General features: G+C 41.8%; 1 protein-coding gene across 2 annotated transcripts in view; it reads right to left on the bottom strand.

Moving 5' to 3' along the window:
• SEMA5B (semaphorin 5B) overlaps nucleotides 1-26234 on the bottom strand; it is a 265869-nt gene that overhangs the window by 178152 nt on the left and 61483 nt on the right. For both annotated transcript variants that reach the window (XM_066190263.1, XM_066190264.1), the window contains exon 2: nucleotides 3787-3847. The gene's annotated coding sequence lies outside the window, so the exon portion shown is untranslated. The remainder of the gene's footprint in view (nucleotides 1-3786; nucleotides 3848-26234) is intronic.

Below are 26234 nucleotides of genomic sequence, written 5' to 3' on the forward strand. Positions count from 1 at the left end.
CCTCTAATGTACCATGGACACAGCACAGTGAAGCATGGTAATTTGCCTGTGTTAATGATGCTACTTCACAATGATCAGGAAAACAAAAATCTCTAATAGCTAAATGACATCCAGTCCTTCTGCTGCCTGTTGAATTCAAAATCAGTGGGAGCAAAACCCAACATCCTTTACCAGATGAGCTAAAAGTGGTTGCAATGTTTCTTTTATTTCCCCCCAAATTCCTGATCAGCATTGAATCACTAAAATGGGTGATTTGGTGCTGGGATCAGGACAAAAAATCCCAAACCAAGTGTTTCAAAATGTTTTAGCAGCTCAAAAGCAAGTGGAGAAAAACTAATGAACATGTATGTAAATATTTTTGGACATGACACTGGCATGATTTTGTGTAAAATACCACTATTAAGCAGCACTAAAGTATAATTCAAAATTTTCTCTTTTTTTAGGTGTAAAGAGGAAATCATTACTGTGGGAAGGACAGAGCAGCAATCTGCATGTGCCAATGCTTACTTCTGAAGATGCTCCAGTTCCACAAAGCTCTGAGCTCTGGAGTGCTAAATCAACCCCGAGAAATGTCTTCAGCCACGGTTCTCATCAGAAAGCTTCTCAGAGCTGAGTTCCCTAGGCTGCCTGGCTGGGCAAAGCACTGATTGCTTTGGCCAGTCAAAGAGTAACTGCTCCAAAAGTCAATCTTCAAACACGGCACATTAAGCTACTCCGTGGGAGAAACTCTGCTCTCATATTTGTCCAAACACAACAGGCAGAACAGCACCGGCTTTGATGACATTATTTGGAGTGCACAAGAAGGAACCGGGGATCATAAACAATCATATGGTGCATGTTTGGTAATCCTTTGGCACTATTGAAAGGTTGAAGAATAGACTCAAACACAGGTTTATGAAAAAAAGATGAACAATATTTACAATATTGCTCATATAAGAAAAGGCTTCTATGATATTTTCCAAGGGCAGAGGGAGTCATTTGTCATCCAGTTGCAGTTCTGTGGATTTTGTAGCAGTCTGATTGGCACACTCCACACGTTCCTTGTCCAAAACTTTCTGGTACAGCTGTGCTAAACAGGAGCAGGACTTGAATTCAAGAGTGGCTGAGACTATAGGACCAAGCCATTTCAATTTCATCTCCATTTCATTTCACAGACTCACACAGAATCACAGATTCATTTAGGCTGAAAAAGACCTCTGAGATCATTGAGTCCAACCTTTGACTGACCTCCAACTTGTCAACCAGACTATGGCACTGAAGGCCACGTCCAGTCACTTCTTGAACACCTTCAGGGATGGTGACTCCACCACCTCTGTGGGCAGGCCCTTCCAATGCAATCCTTGTCCAGGCAATTTTCAATCCATGATGTTCATTACTTAATAAACCCTGAGGTAAGACTCCATCCCTATAAAGAGACAGCTTTTACTGTAGAGTGCTTAGGGTGTCGTTGGGGATGGAAGTTGTGGGGGGAAGTAAGATTATTTACTGTAGAGCTCTACACTTGATTCTCCTGTGCTTACCACAGGAAAAGTTTGTCAATGCAGATTGAAAATAAGCACCTGAAGACTCTCTAAATACCTGTTTATTCGATCTGGAGTAGCACTTAAGGGGAGTACTAAAATCTTCAAGACAAATGCCACACACCACGTATTAAAAATTCTCCAAAATGTTGTATTATTAAGTGTTTTTTACTAATGTGCCTGTTTCAACTAAAAGACATGTTCTAAAAAACCCACAAAATGGGTGTTTCAATTGCTGGCTCAATGTTTGATTTGCAGAAAATGTGTCTATAGCACTAGCAACCAGACCCTGGGAGAGACATAAGCAAAGGAGCAGTGATGTGCCTTATACACCAAATGATTTACTGTGATGTTAAATATTAACATTTTCTGAATGAAGAGTTTTGATATCTTTCATCTTGTGCTTTGCAGACCTTGCCAAGTTGACTTTGCCAATACTTAGAAGAAATTAATCAGCAAAACCATGGTTGACTCTACAGAGTCATGGTGATATTTGAGACCTGCACAGGCAATCTCACTGTAACGACAAGGGGCCAAGGAAAGAGTCCCAGCTGTGGCCCAGCAGAAGTGCTTCTCCAGTGGGGTGTTCAATCTCCCAACCAGGCCTTGCTGAAAGCTGCTGGCAGTGTGCAAAAGGCATGTTGTCTTCCAGAGGCTGAATGCAAAACAAACTTCACCCCTGGCGCAAAATTCACACCTCTGGCAGAACTAGCAGAGATGCTCTTTCAGATGGGCCAGGGCAGGAAACCAGAACAGCTCTCACTGCTAGCAATGAACAGCCATCCCCTCATCCTGCCAGCAGAGCACAGTACCACCCCCTCCTTTGGGCAGCAGAAGCTCTGCAAGCAAAGCCAGAGGCAGGGACAGAGCAGGTTCACAGGCCACAGCCACATTTACTGTGGGCAGGGACATCCCTGTGGTGCAAAGCCTTGGGCCCCTCAGGATCACATCAAGGGAGGCTGCACATCATCCCTCCTCTGCCCTTATCTGAGGCAACAGCAACACAATGAAAGCCATGGGAGCAGGAAGGCTGGAGGAGCTCACACAGCCAAGTTTCTTTATTGGTGTCTCTCTTGATATCAAACTGCTCTTGTGAACAGTACTGCTCATCTACAGGGTTGCCAACACCTGGAGATGGTGCAAGGGTCTTGTCATAGCAACTTAAGTATTACCCATTATTGTCCCTCTAGATTTTACAAGACGAGTATACAGGCAGTATCATTATACCCATTAATTTTAAAGTAGTGGTATCTCTTTTGCCTGCTACTTGCCAGGCAAGTACAGTCACCAAGGTGTTCAGCTATTAAATGCTAACCACAGTTCCTATCACCCTTTTCTTGTTCTTCACCTCCCTTTCACTGTGCATTTTCCTCAAGATCTTTCTTCCTTGATTTTCTTGAGAAAAATGGCCTCCTTTATTGATTAAATTACAAATTCCAATGCCGGATGATTGAGTTATATGATAACACCTGACAAAAGACAATTGAAATAAATGGAAAAATTAGCACTCTCTTTATTACAAAAGGTTTGGATGTTGAGTAGCTGACTGAATTAAATAGAGATTGAGCAGATCTGAGAGAATTGATTACGAAAAACAATGCAGAATTCAGAAAAGAGATACCAAAATTAGCACCTTACTAATTCACCTTTGAAAAAGGTGGCAAATGTTGAGAAGGAGAAACTGTATCCTTTTTGTGCATTCACAACCCAAAAGGAATTGCCCAAAAGCTTACCTCTGTGACAAGACTCCTAAGATACTGAACTCTGATATCAAGTTACCAAAGGCCAACAAATACATGACCAGGTCAGCAGCTTCTAGGGTTCATTTGTTCAGCTTCTTGTAGGTCTTTTTAATTAGTACCACAATTAAAAGAAGTTTCTTGGCCTTTGTTCTGTGCCTGGGAACCAATGGCATACCAGCTTTTGATAATGTATCCCTGCATTTTATTCACTGCTCATAGATGCTAATGAGATAGTTTTAATTTTGTCTGTTTGTGACATTTCCTGCAATGCTGACAGATGTCTTGGGCTTTCTTCCTGTGGATTAGGCAACCACTACTGGAGATCTTAGCTTAAACAAGAAGCTGATAAAGGAAAGCATCTAAAATGGCACAATCAAATTTGAAACCATGTCTTCTCTCAGTGACTTCCCTGCAAGCTTGTTGTGAGGTACACAAAGTCTAGCAAAGATGAGTTCAAGGAAAGCTCTGGAAAGAGTGTACACACAGCTCTTAAACAAGGGCTGCAAACGTTATTATTTACTTACAGCTTCTGCATTACTGAAGTGTCATATTCAAAGTCACGCTCCAGGGAAAACCTTAAGTGACCTGTGGAAACATCAGAAAACGAGTCTTCAGTGGATATTTCTAAGTACATCTTCTACCAGATAGGGAAGAATTTTTACATTATTTGAAAATCAAATGTAGTGAAAATATTATTTAAGTTTAACCACAAAACAATGTAAAAATGTTTCTTAATGCTCACCTGAAGGTTGCTTCAAAACTAGCTTCAGCTGCAATTATTTGCTTTTTGCAAAAAATCCTAGCCCACAGATTGGGTAGCAGAAAATGTTTGTGGAAACAATAAATATTTTAACACAATCAATCTGACTGAGAAATTTTGCAGCCCTGTCTGAACTTTTCATAATCCTAAATGCTTCATCCTCCCAGAGGAGACAAGGAATCACTCTTCCCCCAGTTTCCAAGATCTGCACCAGTGAGAAATGTAGGCTGTAAACACGTATCTTACTCCTCATTGCAATGCTCTCTTTGGGAACACTCCTGTCCCCACCATCCATCACCCTGCCTCATCATTCACTCCTTCTGGAGTTCACTGCACCTTCAATTCTACCAGTAGCACTACAGGTGCACTCAGGTTAGTCAAGAATTATTTGAACTGCTTGAGTCAATGCAGGAGCTGCAGCCAGATGAAGATGTGTGAGTGCAGCCTACACAATTTGCCCCCAGTCTCACAGCATGCGTGGCAGGGCAGAGCCTGCACACTGGCTGTGAGCCATAAACCCCCTCTTTGAAACACCAAAAGCAAAGCTCAGAATGAATAAATTTGGTCAAGAAACCCACATGTGAAAGATTATTCTCACTGTTTTCACCCTTATGTCTTATCCAATCTCCACAACAGTCTCATGAAAGTGAAATGGCAAAAAATTATGACAAATTCTAACAAATTCTAGATCAATTCTTACTAATTTATCCTTTAGCTATGGCAGCACCACAAAGACTACCCTGTGCCTGAACTCTTTACACTGAGCACTCCGCAGACATTGGCTGTGGTAGTCTCTGTTCCCTGGAGCTCACCAGCAAGAGATCAAAGAGCTAAAGGTGTAGGCAGGGAAAAGACAGAGACAGCAAAAATTGGAGGACACTTCTGTACAATGGCTTGTGAGCACAAATCCCACTCAGCCAGTAAGAAATCAATCACTGTGTAGAGATTCTGACCCTGCTACCTATTATGCTTGACAGACAAACTCTAGTTATTTACATGGCTTCCATTAGAGCAATGTCTGAGCATTCACAAACCAGATGGGTTTTTCCTCACTGTGCTGCTGAGAAGGAGCACATGTTGCTAACGCTACATCATAGAGGATATAGGAATAGAGATACTAAAAAAACCAAAATGCTTTTCTCAGGGAAACTAGTTTCTGATCTGACAAAATTCTATATAATGCCAGAGGGCTTCTGTAGGTTAGGGGATGGGCCATCAGGCTTTAGCCATAGGCAGACTTCTTACCACCCTGGTAATTCTTTTTTGAACAATGGCTTCTATACAGTATGAATCAGGAAAAGTGAACGGGAAAAAGAGAAAGGGAGGGTAAAAAGGGAAAATAGGAAAAAAACATGATAAAGGAAAGTCATGATAAATGTAGCACTATCTGAAAAAAAACAAAATTCAGAAACAGAAGAACTAGTCACGCAGTTCACTGAGAGGACTGAAGCAATTGTTTCCTTCAAGAAACCTCATTCATCACATTTCCATAACCCAGAAAAGGCTCTCACAGTCCCCTCTTTCAACATATTAAGACTAACACGCACACTGGCTCTCAGATTCCCTTCCTTTTCCATTAGTCTTTCCTCATGGAAGAAATCACAGGAAAGGGATGAAAATGTGAACATTTCTGCAACTGTTCTGCCAGGGCTGAATCCTGAAGGTGGGACACCCAGAGCAACCCAGGGGTGACAGAACACCCACCAAAAGGACTCAGTCTTCACTGTCAGATAACTCCTGCTTCTTTAAAATGGTGACAGTGAAAATGCTTCTTTGGTGATATCCCAGGAAGCAGATCAGAGCCCAGCATATCAGTTTGTGAGAAAACAAGATCCATCTGTTAGCTCAAACCTCCAGGACTGGCAGGTAGTCTTTTCTATACAGCAAGCCACTGGACAGCACAAACTCCAGGTTTCATCAGCAGGAGAATTTTGGTCTGCACACTGCTTCTTTAAACATAATAGAGCTCCCCTTTGGCTAGAGAATAGAGGATTCCCTAAATTAACCCGTTGATCTGCAAGACACTGAGCCTTCTCCTGAAATTTCCTCTCAGACATCTGAATTTCCTGCCGGGTTACAGCATGAAACCTTTCTCATCTCTCCATTAAAGCAGTAGATAGACAGATGGGATAGCCTTCATCTTTCAGGACTCCTGAAGTTCACTTCCCATCAATTTTAACAGGAATGCTCAGAGCTCCTGTTAAGTTTAAGAGAACCAAACCTATAGATTGTGCTCAGTCAAAGCCAAGTGAATCCCAAGCCTGGTAGTCCCTCCACAGGGCTGTCATCAATTAAAAAGAAGCAGCATAATATAAATAATAGTATAATGGCCAAATTTTCCATTCCACACACATTTCCAGATCATTTTTGAAAACTCTTCAAGCATGGCAAATAAAAGGCCCAGTGAGTGCTGTTAGTGGAGGTGGAGCTGTACCAGAACCACCACTAGGCATCAATGTCTTCTCTTAATTAATAGGTTTTATTCTCTCTTCATCGCCAGTCAAAAGCAACAAGGCATTATTGCCCTTTTGCAAGCTATAAAAAAATCCAACACAGCAGATGGATTGCACACCTCACCCAAGGTCCCTTGGGACACCCACATTTGCACAGAGAACTGATCCCAAAATGCCACATACCCAGTGCCCTGCCCTTTCCTCCAGTCCAGCCTAATTCTCTGAATTTCATGATGATTTTAAAGTCTATTTAAAGCCCCTACACCTATGGGTGTATGCAAGGAATTGAGGCTGAGCCAAAAAGTTTTAATTGAGCAGCTCTGGTTGAAATTCTTGGTAAGCGTGAAACACAGAGATGGGAGGCTTTTTAACCCAACATGGGAAAGTGGGTTATGATGTGAACCCCCAACAAGATACAGCAGCAATGCCAGTGTCCTCTTACCAGTCAATCTGCCCCATAAACTCTTCAATGGTACCCACACAGACTAGCACATCTTTCCAAAGCCTGCTCCTTGCTTGCATAGCAAGGGCTGCTACGAAACAGGAAAAAAAAACCAGATACAGAGGAAGAGCTTCGAATACCTCTTGCAGTTTCCCAGTGTAAATGGAGTGGCCAGGCACAGTTACATACTGAAATGAAGGCAGCCAGGAGATCTGACAAGGTTCATAGACACACAGCCATGGTTTACTACTCAAACCACACTAAGCTCTTTAGGTAAGCTTTGTTATTACAGATGGTATTGCTTGCCCTAGATTTGATGTCCAAAATGGGGTTGCTCTCTGTAATCCTTCAGAGGCTGCTTATAAATCAGAGAATGCTTCACCTCTTGACACATGGCACTAATAGATGATAATGTAAATGGTGCAGTATTTTAACCTTAACAGACTTTTAGTTAGGTTATTGTAGACAAAAATGAGGTCAGGAACTCAGGTCACGAGCCTTAATCTCAAAGAGCCTCAGTCTGGAGTCATCTGGAGCCCTCTGGCTTGTACGGTGCTGTGTCCATAGCTGACTGGTACAAAAGGCTGAGGTGCCAAGGGGGGGCTCTCCTGTCCCACCTCTGCACAGCTGCACCCCACAGTGTCCCCTGCACCTCCCAGGGCCCTTCCAAGCCACTTTGCCTAGTAAGAAAAAGCAACTGCAGTAACATAATTGCTGTGGAAATGATTTTGAAGGCATCAACCCCTGAACACAGAGAGTAAACAAAATCTGCTTCCATATGAGCTCTTCCACTTTTCTCAGGCATCTGAGGGATGTCCTTTATAAACCATGAGATAAGAGCAGACTCGCTGTTCAGACTGCATATCTGCCTGGTTCCTTAGATACCAACGAAAGCCCAAAGGCACGGCTTGGCATCTCATACCCTTCTTATAAACTCTTTCAGAAAGTTACAGCTGATTTTGACACAAAGATGATGAGAAATGGGGAGCTATTTGTACCATTCTGGGGAACATGCCAAACCCTGTATTAACACCCCCAACCCTGTTAAAAACAAAATAAATCAAAGAAACCCAAAAACCCAACAACCAAACCAGCAAAAAACAACCCTCCTGTTTGCTACTGATTAGGCAGCCGAATTAAAACTGATGAAGTGATTGGATAGGATCCAAAGCTGTTTATCTGCACATAAATCACAGACATGCTTTACTCAGCCAGTATGGATTTATTGAGCTAGAGGAAAGACCTCGTACTCGGAATGCTGATTATTATAGCAATTAAAATATCAGTGAAGCAAACACTTCGGGTAGAAAGCTGTTAGGAGCTACTGGAGAAATCATTCCATTAAATATGAATTCAATCAGGTTTCAAATTTTTAAAAAAGGGAGTTTTAATAGAGGGTTTCTTTTTTCTCATTAAGTATATGTTGTTAGAAAAATCAAATTCAAAGGAGGAAAGACACAAAATAACTAGCTGGACATGCCAAAGGAGATTAGAAAGGAAGGCTGATACATATTTTATGATCACAAGGGAATTAAAAAAATAAATTGAGAGATGTACTGTCAAACCAGACACAGTGTTAATAGCTAAAGTATATGGCAGTAAGAACTGCTGTTCCCACAGCTATTAATGTAAAACTGAAGATTTGGAGCAGGCTGCAGCAAAGGAAAATAAATCACACTTTTTTTTTTTCTTTTCAATTTGAAAATATATATAAAATAAATCCCTACCCCCATCATTCACTCTCTGCATCTCAACCCCCCAGCACCAAGACTGTCATTTTAGCAAGCTACAACTTCCAGGCAAGTGAGACAAGTGACAATTTCTTCCTATTAATCATTGCTAATTTATTTATGCAATTTTTCTACTTATGAGAATCATTGGCCTGGAGATTATTTCCTCCTTCCCCTTTGAGTCCTGAGAAACTATTTAACATGGGAAGTAGTTAAGGGGGGTAAGGAGGGGGGAGTGTCATGTAGCCAAGTTACGCATCCCAGCTGGAATTTGGGATGATGTCTTGCAGTTCTGAGTCCTTCAAGCCAAGCTTCATACAGGAAGCACGAATGCGCCAAGGGCGCAGTGAAATCCACTGGAGCCAATAAATAGCACTTGACTCCATTAACACGCTCCTGCTATGGATCCCTTCAGAAACCCTCAGTCACCTTGCACCCAGTTTGCTCACGAGGTAGCCAACAACTTGCACAGGGGAAAGGTTCAGGAGCCAAGAGGATCCTCTGATGAAGCCTCACAGATTCCGAGTGTGTATGCATGTGAGATGTGCATCCAGAGCCCTTCCAGAAGAGGCAAACACTGCTGACATGTAAGGCTTATATGGAATAGTGGCCATGGAAGGTTCTGGTGTCACTAGTGAGGTAAAGGCCAAATTGCAGAGGAAGTTCACGAAGCCCCTGGAAGACAGCTCACTCCTTGCCCAGAGGCTCCTCTCCAAGCCTGGGGTGGGTCCAGAGGTACCACAGAGGAGCAGGCACCCCCATCAGTTCATGCCGTTTTGGCCCATACACAACAACCTGTTCCAGCTAGGAAAAAGGACTAGGAAAACATTTCTAAAATTCATAGATTCAAATTTTGTAATGCATGCATTACAAGTCTGATTGTTATTTCAAAGCTATTAGTAGCAAGAATAATTTCACCTAACATAGAAATACATCTGTGATAACTTTCTGGAGTAAGAGATAGCTTTTGAGGAAGGTAGCTGACAAATTACTTGACAAATTTGTCAAGTACTTTGGAGCCATCAAGATAAAAGGCTTTATATGTTGTATGATTTTTTTATGTATATATATAAAACACTTTTATTGGGCTGTTGATAAAAGCCTGAGCTACAAAGGAACTTTTTCCCCCAGCTGAGAAAAGGCAAGCTGCTAGACAAATCAGTTCAATCTCTGCCTTTCAAACAATATAAAGCAGTATAACTTTCAGGAGTAACACCTCATCTGTTTTTTTTTTCCAGACTGCCTATCAGGAATCAAGCAGTAAGTAAACATTTGAAAAGTGTTCCTCTGAGAGCAAAGGTTTAGATTTGAGTCACAGGATCCATTGAAAAGAAAAATTGCTTCTGTGCATTGGGACAGTGCCTTCCCTTCTGAAAAGTTTCTAAAAAGAGCAAATGGAGATAATCTTTTTACAAGGTATAACCCATATGGAAATTCATTATTGTTTCCCTTTAAAAAAAGCCAAGACAGTTCAGAAAGTGAGAATGGAAACACTATTTAAAAAAGGTTAAAAATATGCAGAAGATTTCCTAACAACTATAGCCAGTAAAGGCATGGTTAAAGTGCTTTATCATGGTCTAAAGTAAAGCTCCAATTGATGAGAACATGAGATAAACGAAAGAGGTAAAGAGGTAATAGAGCCCTAAATCACTAAGAGTATTTAATCCAGAAGTGGGGGTATTTATACCCAGTGATTGTTGATTAAATATTTTAAGGATCTATTCTTCTCCCAGCACAAAACACTGCTAGAGTGGCTTCAGCACTGCAGCTCCCTGAAGGCAGCATTACTGCTCGTTATCCCCGTGCAATCACCACTGTGCATGCAGAGCTGAAAGGAATCATTGTTCCTGCTGTACAAAAGCTAAACTGAACCTCCAGGGAAGGTGAATGATTTGCAAAGGATTTTACAGCAAACCAGTGGCACAGCTGGGGGAAGGGAGGAACCCCAACTTAGGAGCCAGTGCCTCCCAGACACCATTCCTCATTGCTTGCAAGAACACCCTGGAGTTAGGCATTACCTTCATTCCTGCCTTTTCCACAGACAGCCATGACTATAAACTCAAGACTGTCACCAAAAGCATGCACATATGCTCGGGAGGTCACAGAAGCAGGGCCCGGGATAGTGCTCAAAGACAAAACTTAGCTCTAGGTTCTACTTTCAAGAGGTGGGAAAGATAAACTTTTTCCTTCAGTGGACTTAAATTGGAGATGAAAGTTTGATCCTAAAAAGCCTAAAGCAGACCTACAGTTGCTTGGAAATAGTTTTCTGTCATAGCCAGCATTTGTTCTGAATTCAGTCTTATTACCCAGCATTAATTATGGCAGGCACCTGAGGACAGAGCATAATCCCACACCAGAGCACACTGGATACACAGGCAAGGCAGGGTAAGTCATGGAGCCAGACAGTGTCCTGGATGGTCACACCAAGCTGCACATTTTTTTTTAACACTGATTAATTTAGGTGGTTAGATGAGTCAAAAAATTCAGAGGGAAATGTTTTAAGGGACAGATGATCTTTTAAACATATAGTTATGGTTCTCATTAGCACTAAATCCGTGAATATGAAAAGAATTCAAGGAGAGACAGGAAATGACTGCAAACAATCTTGAGTTAAAGAAAATTCCTATTCTTCCTCCAAAGAGTACAGCTGCACCATTCTGGGCATGACAGGATCAAAGGAATAAAAAACACTGAGCCAAGTTCACCTTTCTCATTGTTTCTTAGCCAGACCCAGGATACAGAGAGCATCTCTGCCCAAGAAATTTCCAACATGACTCTTTTCTGATTAAAGCTTGATCTGCTGACACTGGCACATCCAGACTTTTGGTTTTGCCAGATCTTTCAAAGAAGAGATGTGAGGGGACCAGGTCTGTGTTGCTGGTGCTGTCAGCTGCTCGGCTCCCCGCCAGCTCAGGCTGCAGGACACGGGTGAAACAGCCAGCAGGGCCAGAGCTTTCACAGGCCAGTGACCCCCAGCCTGCAGCAGGACCAGAGTTTTTACAGGCCAGTGCCCCAGCCTGCAGCAGCCATGCCACGAACCAAAGCACTCGGGCTGGAAGTCCAAGCAAATTTTAAGATCAAACTCACAGGGCTTTTAGGATCCCTGATATGCAGTCAAACAGTTCTCAATAAAATAACATTCTTCTGCCCCTAGACTGCCCAGGGTACAGGAGAGACTTGCCTGAGCAAGCCTCTGGAGCATAAGGAGCATATGACTATCCCTTTTTTCTGTAGGCACTGTGGCACTCGGTCCCTCTGGATGTGTATTTTTGTCCAGAAGCAGAATTAGGCCATATGATCCATGTCCATCCATTCTCCCTTGTGAGATGACCAAATCTATGTTCAGTATAGCAACCTCCAAAGGAACAGTGTATCTGAGATTTCTTGGGCTTTCTAAACACGTCTCTGCAGACTGTTGCCTGCTAATGGCACCACTTGATTGATTGATTGATTCCTGCAGCCTCCTTCACATCTCCTCTCTTTCAGAGGACTCCCAGCCTGGGAGCTGTCTGCAGGACTGAAACTGACACTACCCCTGGAAAAACATTTTCTGGACCCATACGTCTTTGCCAGACAGACCAAAGGGAAATGAATCAACACAATCAGACCAGATTGGTTGTTCTGGAAAATGCTGTGTTGGGTCCATCATTCTACAAAATCAGAGAGAAACACTTTATATTTCTGTCAAAATAAAAAACTGATTTTCAATGAGGAATTCAAAAACGCATTTCCATTTTCCAAACTGAAACTACAATCTTTCCAAAGTGGAAACTCTTCCAAGTTTCAGACAGCACAAAATGAGCACAAACTATAAAGAGCACCTTCTTGCAGTAGTACTCCTGTGGAAAATCTGTTGAGTTTTTGTGGGATATATTCTAGGACTGAACTAATCAACTTCCACTCAGCATTCCCCTGCTTATACTACATCACATCTATCTGTCCTGAGTAACTGAGAAGTAGTAGGTTCATGTGTAATAATGAACTCTGGCAAAACACACCAACTTTATTTTGGATTTGAAGTGGTATATAACCAGGACCTGCAGCAGTGACCCACCTTTTTAGTTAACTGAGATTTCCCTGCCCATTACACAGAAGCTAAAAAGTTGCATTAATTCCCTACACTGCAGCAGGCATATATATATTTTTATAACCAAATTATTAGAGGAACCTACATGCTTTATAGCATGAAATATAAAGGTTCCCAATCAAGTCAAGAGAGAAAGTCCCATTGAGTCTAATGACAGCAAAGTCATTGAGCCACTGGAAAATGCAACATCTGATGTCTGTCATTCTCTGCCTTTTCCAAAATCACAAATAGGCTGTGGCAGCCTCAGGAACAGTGGCCAAGTCTTCCAGCTCACAGATTTGTGCTTTAACTACTTGACGTATCCTCTCATCACTGGAGCAGGAGACAGAATGATCAGAGACCAAAACCCCTCACACTGAGCAATCTGAAAATATCATGTTTCAGCCCAACAGAGACGTGTGTCATTCCATCACTAACTCACCAGCCCAGAGGACAAGTCCAAGACAAATGTCCCGGCAGCAGTCCAAGGTCAGAGTCCCAGAAGGTAAACCCGTCAAGAATGGGTGATGTAAACACTTCCTCTCAGAGACAGTCCCACTGCAGCCTTCTCTGAATCCCTCGGACTCCGCAAACTTCCTTCTTTGGCATGCCTCTTTGGACTTCTTCCTTCTAATTTTCACATCAGCTTGTTTGTGGATGATTTATCTATTTTTTTAAAAAGGCACATTTTTCCTTCATTAAAAAAGAAGTGCATCTGCATTTGGCTGATACAAATAATGGTGTTATAAAGTCCTCTTTGAGGAAGGATCTCTCTACTTCACATCCTTCCTCTTTCCTGAGTTATGTGATAAAGATCCTGGGAAAATAGCTCATAAGCTTCATGGTAAGCACCACCTCCCCTTCTCCCTTTTCCCTTGTCTCAACATTTTTTGAACCAATTTAAATTATCCCATTGTGGGCCTGAGCATCGAGTCTGATATGTCATCATTTCTGAAGGGCCTACTTTTCATCCATCACTGACCAGGACACAGAATCTCTATTCAGTGTAAATGTGACTCAGTTTAATTTTTCCAGAGACCATTTGTTTTTACTTTCTGGTATACACAAGTGAATAAATATTACTTGGTAGGCTAGAATTTCATGAAGCCCAACTAAAATGAGGGCACTAGACCAGTAGATGCAGCATAAACATATGGTGAAAACTTTGTAATCATCCCCAAGACTACAGAGACATCCTGTGAGGCAGCCAGGAAAGGAACTGAAGTCAGTTTTCTGAGTCCCTGTGCAGAGCCTTAAACATAAGCCATCTTTCCTCCACATCTCTGTTCTCAGAAAACACATATTTTCTCAGTTTCGGCCTAGCTAGAAAATATCAAAAGATAGCAGTTTTCTCTCTCCAGTATCAACTCTGTTACAACAATTTTAATTGCAATTGGTTTCCTAAGTCATCATCTCCTCTCACAGTAATTTTTGCTGAAGATGTACCTCCTGTCATTGCATGGGCTCCATTCTCATCAAGCTACACTGTTCTCTCCACACTTTTGGCACTGCATTTAAAAATCAAAGTGCCAAATCCCTCTGCGAACTACTCAGATGCAGCACTTATATATGCCTATCAAATTCAGAGAGAAGTCAAACTTTGACCCTAAGTAAGTTGATATATGAAAACATGACAGTGCTGCTTTGGCTAGAGGAAAAAAGAGATTACTTATAAAGCCTCTACTTAATTCTTTGTGTCTGTGTTACAAAACAAGCAATTATAAATCTCCTCAGATTGTTCTCAACAGTACAAGTAAACCTATAAAAAATGAGATGCACATGCCAGCATCATAAATGCTTTTCCAAACAGAAACGTTAAGCACAGTTGCAGCCTTGCTTCAGGTCAGTGCAGTCCTGTAGTAATTACAAGTGCTAAGAACAGAGCAAAGACCAGATTCAGAGCAGAACCCATCCACTTTCACCTATAAAGAAAACAAATTTCAGGGAGACCCCAACAAAGTGTGAAGGAAACTTCAGAAAAGCAATGAAATCCCCAAGCCTGCCACTATATGCAGAGCTAGTGATGGCTCTGTTAGTGAGCTGAAGAGGAATGGCACAAAGGGTGGAGAATCTGCCAAGCTGAGACAAAATGAAGAGTTATAAACAGTTATAAAGAAAGACCTGTGTTCCCCTGGAGATGAACTGCTCTGTTCAACTACAAACCCAGGGCAGACACAGGATTTAGTCTATGGTATCTAACCAAAAAAAATGTGACTGACACCTACTTAAAGGAAGGAAGATATTTTAAGTAAGTCCTTCGTTTAACAACGCAGGAAAGACTTCCCTCATCCCACAAAGAATTGCCCATTTTACATAGGGATAAAGATGAGACCTGCTAGGGGAAGACCACCTGGCATTTGCACTCTAAGGTGCAACTCAATGTCACAGCATAAAAGACTGAAGCTTGAATCAGCTACGTAGTTGGGTCCAGTACATGCTACATATTCATTGATAAATACTGGTCATGTGCTATATAGGTCCAAAAAATATTTTGACAAAACACCGTGGAAGTGTTACCTTTCCTATGCTCCTGAACCCTACTAGTATAACTTTCATAGGTTATTGTTCAACTCCTTCAATGCCTCATATGAGAGGTGGATTAAATCTGTGACTATCCCCGGCCAAAAGGATTGAGTTACTGCACCAAAACCTCTTGAGCTGACTCCGGATAATTTGTATTTACTTTCCTCAGCTTTTACAGCTTCTTTATTTGACATTTACTGCCAGTGCAACTGCTGCCATTGCTTCTACAGAACATCACAAACACTTTTGTTACTAATCTTCACCGAAGCACAGAGAAGATCTGAGAGCAACTAGGATAGCAAGTCCTCCAAGCAACATACAAACTTTTGATGAAACAGAAACATAGAAGCAAAAATTTGATACCTCACAACTGGAGTGAGGAGTTTGCAGCTAAAGTGACTTATACATTCAGTAAGGGTATGCTGCAGAAGCAAGAGACAGGACAGGTTGCAAAATTGGACTCATTTGCACTGCAGAGGAAATAATGTCCACAGCAGTATAGATGATTTCCTGCAAGTGTTTATGTGTTTGAACTGGGGAAAGAAATTTGACTAACAACCAGGTTTCCACCTGAAACTTTCTGGTAGCTGGAAACTGCTAATTTTCCACTTCTCCAATGAAAATCTCAAAGCTCAAAGCAGATCTCTATAAAGCAATGCTTTTACAAGAATAAATTAATCTTCCAGCAAGCTCTCTAACACACACATCCACAGTTGCATGTAACAACCAGTGCTAGTATTTAGGCTGACCTATTTTCCTTGCTAAAAGCAACATTACTCTGTTTCTCTTTAAGACACCTCCCATTTTCATTTCAGATAATTACAGAGTAAAATCTACTGTCTTCTCCACTTCCATTGCTGTTGACAGAGACCAATGCCTAAAGACTTATTTTCCAGTGTACAGTTAGATCCCTAGTAAGCTCTGCCCATCAGATTATTTAATTAATTTTCCAAATGACATGAGATCACAGTTTTACATTCATTTCTTGATGATTATCATGGTCCTGGAAAAATTGCATTTAATTTTGAGCAGCACAAATCCTTATGAGAATTCTCTTTCTTAAACACAGTAATCATCAGCTGTTTTGGACAATAGGAGCCACTTCCATGCACTGAATGTTTCATTTTCAGACACTGCAAAACTCATCAGTTGGCAATCATTAACTGTTAGCTGGGATCCCTGTGCAACCTCATCAATTAGGTACTTCATGCCTATCAGTATATTTAAAATAAAGCAAGAACTATCAACGGTATATCTGTGCTACAAAGAGATAAACTGTTTTGTTAATCGCTTGTCTTCATTGTATCAGAATCACTGATTTAAATATCAGTATCAATTCTTGCACTGTTCACCAATTCCAGTAAATTTGCACTCAAAATACATTTGCTTCATTCTTACTCAGATGTGAGATTCTGGCAGTATGCACTTGTAGTCTCTTTTTCATAAAGCCATCCTGGCAACACAGATACAAGGCTGGTGGTTTCAGACATGCTCCTAAAAAAGAGCTGTAAGCAGGCAGGAGCCCAAGAGCCCATTTGGAGCAGCAAGGCCTGCAGGCAGGGAATTAAGATCAGCCATTGCATAACAACAGCCATGGGGTCAGCTTTGCTTCAAGGAAACAGCAGGAGCAGAATATAAGAGTAGGATTTCCAACAGGTACCTCTGAGGTGTCCACTGTCCTCAAAACAGAGCGTTTTGTCTTCAAGACAGTGAAGAGTGAAGCACCCAAGCCCCCATAATCTGATGACGAGTCTCCCCCAGCCTTTCTATGGCACGGTTCTGACCAGGCACAAAAGTCATGAGGCTGTAAACCTCCATCACCTGTACAACCACAGCACACTTTAGTTTCTGTTTCATAATATGAAATATCCAATTTCTTTCTTCAGTGTCAGAGAAAAAAGAAGAGTTCTACAATGCTACCCTAGTGCCTTTATTCAAACACGGATTATTAATGCAACTGATGGTCATGATGGACAAGGCTGACAAAACATCACTGGACTCTGCCTTTGAACCCACTGTATAAGGCAGGAAAGACTGAATGCCACACTCGCTGATTTCAGAAAACAGAGTATTTCTACCTAGTTTGTCATAACTACCTCATTAAGCAAACGATTTCCCTCTCTGCCTGCTCCTAACCATCTAAAAGTTTAGCCTCATTTCCAATTTGAATTTGCCCTTTTTTAAATTGAATTCACTGTTCTTTGTGTTACTACTTGTTTTATGTATCATTTCCTTTTCCCGGTATTAAATGACCCTTAAGATGATCATCCTGCCATTAAGCATTTCTCTAGATGAAACTGGCTAAATTCATTCCTGCTACTGTACCTCCTTTAATGGTGCAGTCTTCCTTTGGAGTCTGGTTCCTGACATTAAGAGCATGATCTTGGTGCATGATGATACAGGTGTGATCTTAGCAACAGCATAATGACACATTTGTAAATTCTCTTATCCCAACAAAGTTGTTTTTCAACCTTCACTAAAATGAGCGGTGTTTTGATAACTTCCATCAATAAATACTTCTTTTCCTGACTGCTTTCATTTTGCATCACTCATCTCCGGACAGATTTGCTGATTCACACCAGACACTTCCCTTGTGGTACCACAAACATCTGTACATGGAATTTAAAACCCATTGGGTCTCAGTACTGCCAAAGCCTTTCGAGAGCTGGCAATCCGGTTCACAGTGATGTGAGTGGCACTGGCTCATGCTGTCAAGCAGGAATGAAGTTAAGAATTCTTATGTTTTCCTAAATCTTAAACTGTGGGATAAAGGATTTATTGTGGAGTTAGACATCCAACACTGGTAAGGTTAAGGCAGTTGTGAGTTTCAACTGAACTGCCTGTCCCTTCATTTACATGTTCTCTTAACTCAGCTGTTTTTCATATGCATTCTACCTTCTCACCGTTCAAGTGCAATTTGACACAGTCATTTCCTTACTCGTGATCCTTTCCTGTATGTCCTTCTCTGGACCTGGACCAAACCCCATTTCGGAAAGACATTTCTGAGCCACCTTAATAGGCTCAGCCTTCCATATTTCAAAACAGTATCAATGGACAGAAGTAGTAAAACTTGTCTGATCAGTTTAAGTACAGACGTCCCTCACAGATGCTTACTGCATGTGTGCACATGCAGTCACATAATCACATGTGCTTCTTCACCTGTAGGGTCAAATCTCTTGAAATTCTTGCATTATTAAATTGCTAATAACTCATAACCCAACCAGAGACCCACTTAGAAGACTGCTAACAGTACCTATATTCTGCCTGCCAAAGCTGTTCGTTCCTAAGCCTTTTTTGTTTTTAACAAATATGAACATGGACATAGATATAGTCTGAGCACATATATGTGTCTATATCTATATATGTATGTGCATATATGTCTGTATATTTATGTTTGTAAGTATAAATGTATATGTATAATTACACAGACACTTATTTGTAATTCTGGTCTCATATGCCTCCAAAGAGCTAAACACTTGAAAATTATTCTTCCAGTAGGGTTATGGCAGCATGGTGGAAATCTCTCTGCTCTTAATTAGTCAAAGGCTCTTAAACTCATGTAGTTATAAACTGCCAGAAGTAGAAATCTATTGAATGTAAGAAATGTGCTTTAGATAAGCAGCAGAGAATAAAGTACACTATGGCCCAGTGTTACTTGGCTTGGCAAAGTTTTACTTTCCCTGGATCAGCAGCAGAGCTTTTAGTGTACCTTCTTTACTTTTAATGAAACTTTACCACAGAATCTCCCCTGTACCATGACCTGGGATTCATAAAAACAATGCAACAGCCTATATATTTTTCTGATTCTATTTTCCAGACCCAATTTCACACAGACTGTTTATAAGTCACTCACCAGAAGGCAGAAAAGAAGAAAAGAACGTTTTCGATCTCTTTACTGAAAAGCAAAAAGCCTCAAACCAAACAAAATTGTACACAGCTGTGTGACACCAGCAGCGACTTCTATGATTCCATATGCCCTGCTGAATGGTGTCTCACTCAGCTGATGTAGCCTTACTGAAAGGTTAATAAAGAGGCATGATCTTTGGCTAATAAAGGCTGAGTCTGTTATAAAGGAGATAGATTTCAATTTGCAAGGAGAAAGAGGGGAAGAACAGCGACAGGCAGGAGAAATCTCTGCTGAGGGCACTGTTGGCATGCCATGATTTGCAATGCAAGGACAGGGGGCCTTTTATGGGGTTTCACTATGACAGCACATGGGGCAAGCAGAGCTGGGACCTGCTCCAAAGCCCCCTGCAGGGTTCTTTCCCCAGAACCACACGGCAAACCCAGGGCTTGTTTTCCAGCTTAAGGATAAGAGAAACCAGGATCACAGTTCTCATCTGCTTCTGTATTTGACACTATTTATCACTGATGGACTATGCAACAATAAAAAAGTTATGAGGGGGTTGCCAGCCTGGGAGACTTTTTCATCTAGGATGCAGAAGAAAGTCTGAGATGCAAACCACTTTAGAAGCACACACATGGAATTGTGAGATGCACCGTCCCTAAAAGATGGGACTGGGCCACCCACAGGCACCAAACAGCCTTCAGACAAAAGACGGATCCTCGCCTGCCCTTTCTACCACTGCTCAGAAAGTGGGAAGCAAAGATGATTTTTACTGAAGCAAGCCTTCCTTTCACATATGCAGACATTTCTGCAGAGCCTGGCAGGCTTCTTCCAGCCTTCCAGGAAAGCATTTCCAGCACACCCTGTCCCAAGACCCTCTGTTCCCCCCACACATACTCAAATCCCATCAAGGTAAACAAGTGGTAAGACTTCAGGATTAGGTCTACTGACCTCAGAAGGAATTTTGCTCAAACAAGCATTAAGCCTGGAAGGATTTTGTCCTTACTGAGAGGCTTCTAAAGGTTTCCCACATAAGAGTTTCAGGAAAATGACTTGTGGAATTTACATCCCGCTTTGCTCCCTCAGACATTTTGGCAGCTTATCCTGGAGGACACCAGAGCTGGCACTCAGACAAGACGTCAGCTCACACAGCCTAACAAATTATTGATTTTCTTCTCACTTTGAAGCAAGGCAACAACAAACTCCTAAATGCACTGCATCCTTCAATATCTCCCTCCAGAGAAATACCCATCTGTAACATTGGCAGTAAGGGGGTGTTTCCACCTCAAGCCATCTCAGGTGGACAGAGGCCTGTGCTTATGTATTTTGTTCTCGAAGACCAGGTGAGATTTCTGCACAGAGCAACTTTCAAATCCACATTGAGAAAAAAAAAGACATAAATACAAATGTTTGAGTGCACATATATGAGATAGATTGAATTTGGAGTGTGGAACGTGTCCAACAGAAAATGGGGTTAAAAGTTTGTTTTCCCCAGTATTACATTATTAAGAGATAAACAGAACTTTCCATGCGTCACACACTTAATGAGCTCCAGACTGAAGACACAAAAAGATCTTGACACTGGCTTGAAGAAACAAAATGTTCAAAATGATCTTGACAAATTGAGGCACTTGATCATAAAAGGCACATCACCACATGAGCATCAGTTTTTTGAAATTCCTGTGATTTCTCTACAACTAATAGCAACATGACCCATGCTTTCTTGTTTTCCTCCAGCTGACTTCACTGCCCACTCACTAGGGATGTAGGCTCTCCCTTGACCCACTGCTCTGCAAGGGCTGTGCCTTCTCCTGCTGCTGGTAGCCCAACTCTGCAGCCCCCAAATGCCAAAACCATCATGCAGCCACCAAAAAGTGATGGTGACTCGACGTTAGACTCATGTCATGAGCAGACTGAAGAGTAACATCTACTTCTACCTCTCCAAGTGTAGTTGTGGGAGCAGCTTTCCCTTGTGTCAAGGGCTAGAAATGAGGCCATTTGATGGAATCCATCAGGGAATGCCTTGTTGGGAAGTGCAGGAGAGGCCAGGAGCCAAACCCAAGAGCTGCAGCTTGCAGTCATTTGATACATCTCGTATGCAATGCCTCCCACTGCCTTGCACCAGCTCACATTAGGACTAGAAGGGGTCCCTTGGGCAAATTCTGCATTCTCACAACTTAGAATACAGATAAATCCAGCAGCTCATCTATTCTGCATTGAAATGCTTCCCCTGCACCTGAAATCAATATGGCTTTCATGCAAATTTTTACTACATGTGCTGCATGGATTCTAAACATTCATTCAGTCGACACACCTAAATAGCTCAGAAAATGATATTACAGCTTAGCAAGTCAATGATCTACAATTTTATATCTCCCTAACCACATATTTATAAACAACACTATCAGCATTGTTAAGGCTACTGTGTGAAACTCTTATATCATTTCTAAATGTATTTTTTGCAAATGTTACTTTTATCAGAAATATTAAACGGCTTTTTTTTTTTCCTCCTGGCACTCTTTTCTGATTAAGACTGATACAACAGAGATTTCAAATGTGCAAAATACTCTGTACCACAAATACTTTTTATTGTCCCTGTGAACTGCAGTATGTCCCAATTTCAACAGTCTGCTTTGCTTTAGATAATGTTGCCAAGTTACTAAAAAAAACCCATCAGCAGTGGACTGTTTGCATCCCAGGGTCATAATAACGTATCCTGGTGATACTGAAACATCAAGATGTAAACAATAAAGAGACAGAAGGATGTTGACCCAAGTGGCCAAGTCTAAAAACACTGCATTTCTAAAGCAAAGCAGGATTTTGACCATGGGATAGTACTGATACAGGTACCTGCAGAACTAGGTGCCAATTTTAGCATTTCTCAGATGAATTCCCAAACTGAGTTCATATGTTGGGCTCACAGCAGAATAGAGACCTCAACAGATGCAGATTCTGTACACTGAAGAGGCTGGAATGTTCACTCCTAGCCCTAAGGCAGAGAAACATGAGAACATTTGTTTTCAATATTTAAATCAACTAATGCTGCAGGATGTCTCATCATTAATACAAACATACGTAAGAGATAGAGGACAGCACTGAGACAGACACCTATCCTGCTACACGGGTTTGCAGCCTTAAAATACCCTGGATACAAATCAAATGAGCCACATTAGCTGCAGCAACATTTTTTAGAAGATGGACTGATAGCAAGACAAGGCAGATTGTGAATCTTTTATTGGGCTAATATATAAGCTGTAACACATAAGCCTTCAGCCCAAAGAAGTCTACAGGGGGCTGGCAGCAGAAAGAACATTTCTGGCCTGGAAGCATATCAGTGTTTTGAGCCAACACAAAGTCTCCACCTCTGCCCATTTTATCTCATGCAGCTGAAAATACTTTTTGCAGCCTGCTTGTGACAGTGACAATGACAACCTGCACAAACCCAGCAGGCCCAACAAAAAAGTCACTGCTTAAGTGCTCTGTTTGGTCTCTGTCCATCCAGGCTATTTATAGAGCAGGCACAGGGACACTCAAAGCCCAGTCATGGTGAGACCCGTTTTGCAGAAAGTACAGTCACAAAATTAACAATTCCCTGTGAAAACACACAAATACTTGCCCCTGTCACTAGTACTTGGGTGTTCCTGGAAGTGACCATTGCAAATCTCTTGCAATTACAGTACAATTTAAGGGAGGAAAAATACTGTTGTCAAGGTGTTTCTCAGAGATGAAGGGATGTGGCCAGGAGCGACTTCCATCTCTTTTGATAAGGTTTTCATACAAACATAAGGGCCACTTAGCAGAGATCTGAACAAAGTGTTTCCAAACTAAAAGACTGAGGGGGTGTTGGTTGAGTTAAAAAGCTGGGCTCTGAAACTTGGCACTGCAATAATTCAGACCCTGCAGAGACAACCATAGAAGCCAAAAAGAAAAACAACTTTATTGTTGTTCACATAATATCACAAAATTTATGAAGCACACAGAGTTTAAGCAATCTGGCCACCAGGATCAGAAACTTTACTGTGATCTCTTGCATTTGCAAAACACCTTTTGCAACAGTCAATGGGACGGATTTTTCAAGTCTCTAGGAAGCACATGAGTACTGAAATAGGGTTTCCAGCAGCAGTAAGTTTGAGGTGGTCAGAAAATCTTTGGAAACTTTTTTCCTTGAGCCAAAACAATTTGTGGTATCACATCAGTTCTGCTAAAACTGTGTCTGAAAGGCAAAAAAGGGAAGAAAACTGGGAAAGTTATGAAAAGGGGAAAATCAGACACGGAAAAGCTTTGAGAAGCATAAAACATTCTGAAATAAGGTTTTGCTTATGCATGTTCAGTATTATGCATCTGAAGATAAACATTTCTTGAAACAAAGCACTTCTGTGAACCCCATACAAAGCTTTCACCCTCCCTCACCTCAGAATTTCCTTTCCAGTTTCGAAATTTTCTGTGTTTGATCCTATACAGAGTAAGTGCAAACATTAAAATCCTACATAAAACATAGCTTTTGTCCATACCATAACTTACACCAAAAACTCCATTTTTCTTTGTACGGACAATGTACCTGAGCAGTTCACAAAATGTTCTGTGCCTCTTTATTAGGCATCTATTTTTATTTTTTTTTTAAATATAAACTCAGCTGCTTAGGAAGACATGAAGCCAGGTACCCCTAAGCATACACCAGACTGTATTTTCACACAAATCAGTTAGAAGCACAAGGCTATAAATAATCTGATCCCAACTATCCCAACAAACAGGAAAAATGATGAAAGAAAAGGTGAGAGGGAAGGAATTCAAACAAGCAGTGGATGCATGATAACGACAGTGCCGGAGCATCACTGCAGTGTAGCCAGGCTGGGGCGGGCGATAACATTCACTCCCCAGAGAAACCTTTAGGCTTATGACAAATCAAGGATGATGCTCAACAGCCATTTGATGAGCTCTGCAACAGCTGCTGAGGTCTGCACGCCACTGCAACACAGCTGGAAATGCACAGTGCCACAGCATTAACTGGATAATGACTCAGGGCTTGCCAAGCACTGAATATCAGTAACTTTTTCTGATGAGTTATTTGTGTCCATAATCAGCTGTGAAACTCTTTAGGAAAGATGTTCTCTGAAAAGGAGGATTTATCTGCAAAGCAAGCCACTGCTGTTAATAAAGTTGTCTGGCCTCAAAGCCTCAACAAACCAGACTCAAAACCACTTTGCAGGCTTAGGGCAATTAAATGTTTTCCCAGTGATGGAAATTTAAGGAGTATTTAAAAGACAGAAAACATGGTAAATGAATGAATAGGTGAACCTTTGTCTATGAAATGGAAGATGTGCTGGGGGAGCAGAAGAACTACAATGCACCCATCACAGTAGGATCAAGGATGCAAAATTTTACATCACTGGAGTGCCATTTTTTACTTGGAAAACATCCTAATAGTGCAATCACTTACATCTTGATTGTAAGACATCATGTGCTCTGATAAAGGCTGGCACCAGCTTTCCCAATGAGCAGAATCCAGGGAACAAACTGTGGCACAGGCAGTTCTAGTTCGCTCAGTCTTGCCAGAGAAAAGCTGTATCCACTTCACTGCAAGAAACATTAAACATCAGGCTGTGTGCAGCCACCCTACAGGGAAAACAAGGGGCAGACCCAAGTTTGTTGCTTCCCTTCACTCCATCATGGTGAAATGAGCCAGTGTAGGAGGAAATATTGTGGACAACACAGTGGGGGATTAGACTCTACTCCCCTGTGCACAGGGACAGGTCTGGCAAACCCAGCTCTTCTAGTTTGGCTTTTTTCGTTCATCATACAAGAAAATCCCTGACACAGCTCTCAGCCATAGGATCTCTCCTTCCATTGAGTGATTGCTCTGGCCAGTTAAAGAGCATCTCTCAGCTGGTGGTGGAACAGCACTGCAGTTGTCATCACCATTCCTGGAACCGGAATCATCAGCAGCTGTCATGTTCTGGGTGAGCCCATGAATCACTGCCCACAGAGAGGAGACAAGGGAGGGTATGGCAGGTGAGGAGGATCTGCAGAAGGAGGGCAGGGGGTACATTCCTGTCTTTGCCAAAATACATGAAAAATCAGCCTCAGTCCAGGCTTAAGACATTCACACATTGCCACACTGACCAGTCTTTTCCTACCCCTCACGGGTCAAAAGCATCTGCCTTAGAGAATGTAAAATAACAGTCATTGCCTTCTTCTTTATTATACTAATGCCTAGAGCATGGAAAGGGGGGCAGGGGGAACCTAGCAGAATCTTACTCTGATTTACATCAAATGCCATTTGTACTTTTCACTGGCCGCCTGAGGGGGAGGAAATTCACAGAATGAATATGGGGGGTCTTTATCACCACCAAAAGAAGAGAAGCACAAGAAAAGAGCAGACTGGAGAGGATGAAAAGAGGAAAAGGAAGTATTTCATAGAAGTGAGGTTTTTTTGTTGTTTCTTCAGCATTTCACAGGTTCAGACCGAGTACATATGCTGAGGAAGGAGAGAAGGTTTCTGTAGCCAACAGCAGAGGCTGTGGTACTTTTCCAGAGGTTTCTACTACTCAGAAGCTGAGTCCTAGGAACTATTCCATAATAGACTTTTAGAGATGACAGTGATGAGAGCACTGGTTTTGCAAACATTAGAGGAAAAGGACTCATTTTAATGGACCTCAGCATGCTTGACATGCCTAGCAGGGCCAGAGCCCACACAGGCCACAAAGACAGCATATTCACTACGGATGCCTGTTCATGTAGCTATATCAGTGAGTAACTGAAAGAGCCTGTTGGTGCAGTAGGTTCCCCAACAGGAGCTACAATGCTGAGAAAAGCTGTATTCCCCTTATCTTCCTTGGACCTGGTAATGACTGCACAGAGCAGAAACTCCTCTTACTCTCCTCACATGACAACCCAGGTGTGTCACGCTGAGCTCTCATGGAGAACGTGGCAATCAAGCAGAACTAAAAAACATCCAGCCTGGTTGGACTGTCTCCTCAAGCAGGCTCAGTGGTAATCAGGCCTTTTATTCCCTTGTGCATGATGACCCATCAGGAGAAATCATCACTGCCAATGCTCAATTTTATCCCAAATCTTGCACTGGCTGGTCATTTCTTTAAAGCACTGGTTTCTATAGTTACACAAAAATGAGTGTTGTTCCTGGTTCCTAAGGA

This window comes from Chamaea fasciata, unplaced genomic scaffold (assembly GCF_029207755.1).
Source record: "Chamaea fasciata isolate MVZ Bird 193981 ecotype frontalis unplaced genomic scaffold, bChaFas1.0.hap1 SCAF_8, whole genome shotgun sequence".
Lineage (NCBI taxonomy): Eukaryota > Metazoa > Chordata > Aves > Passeriformes > Sylviidae > Chamaea > Chamaea fasciata.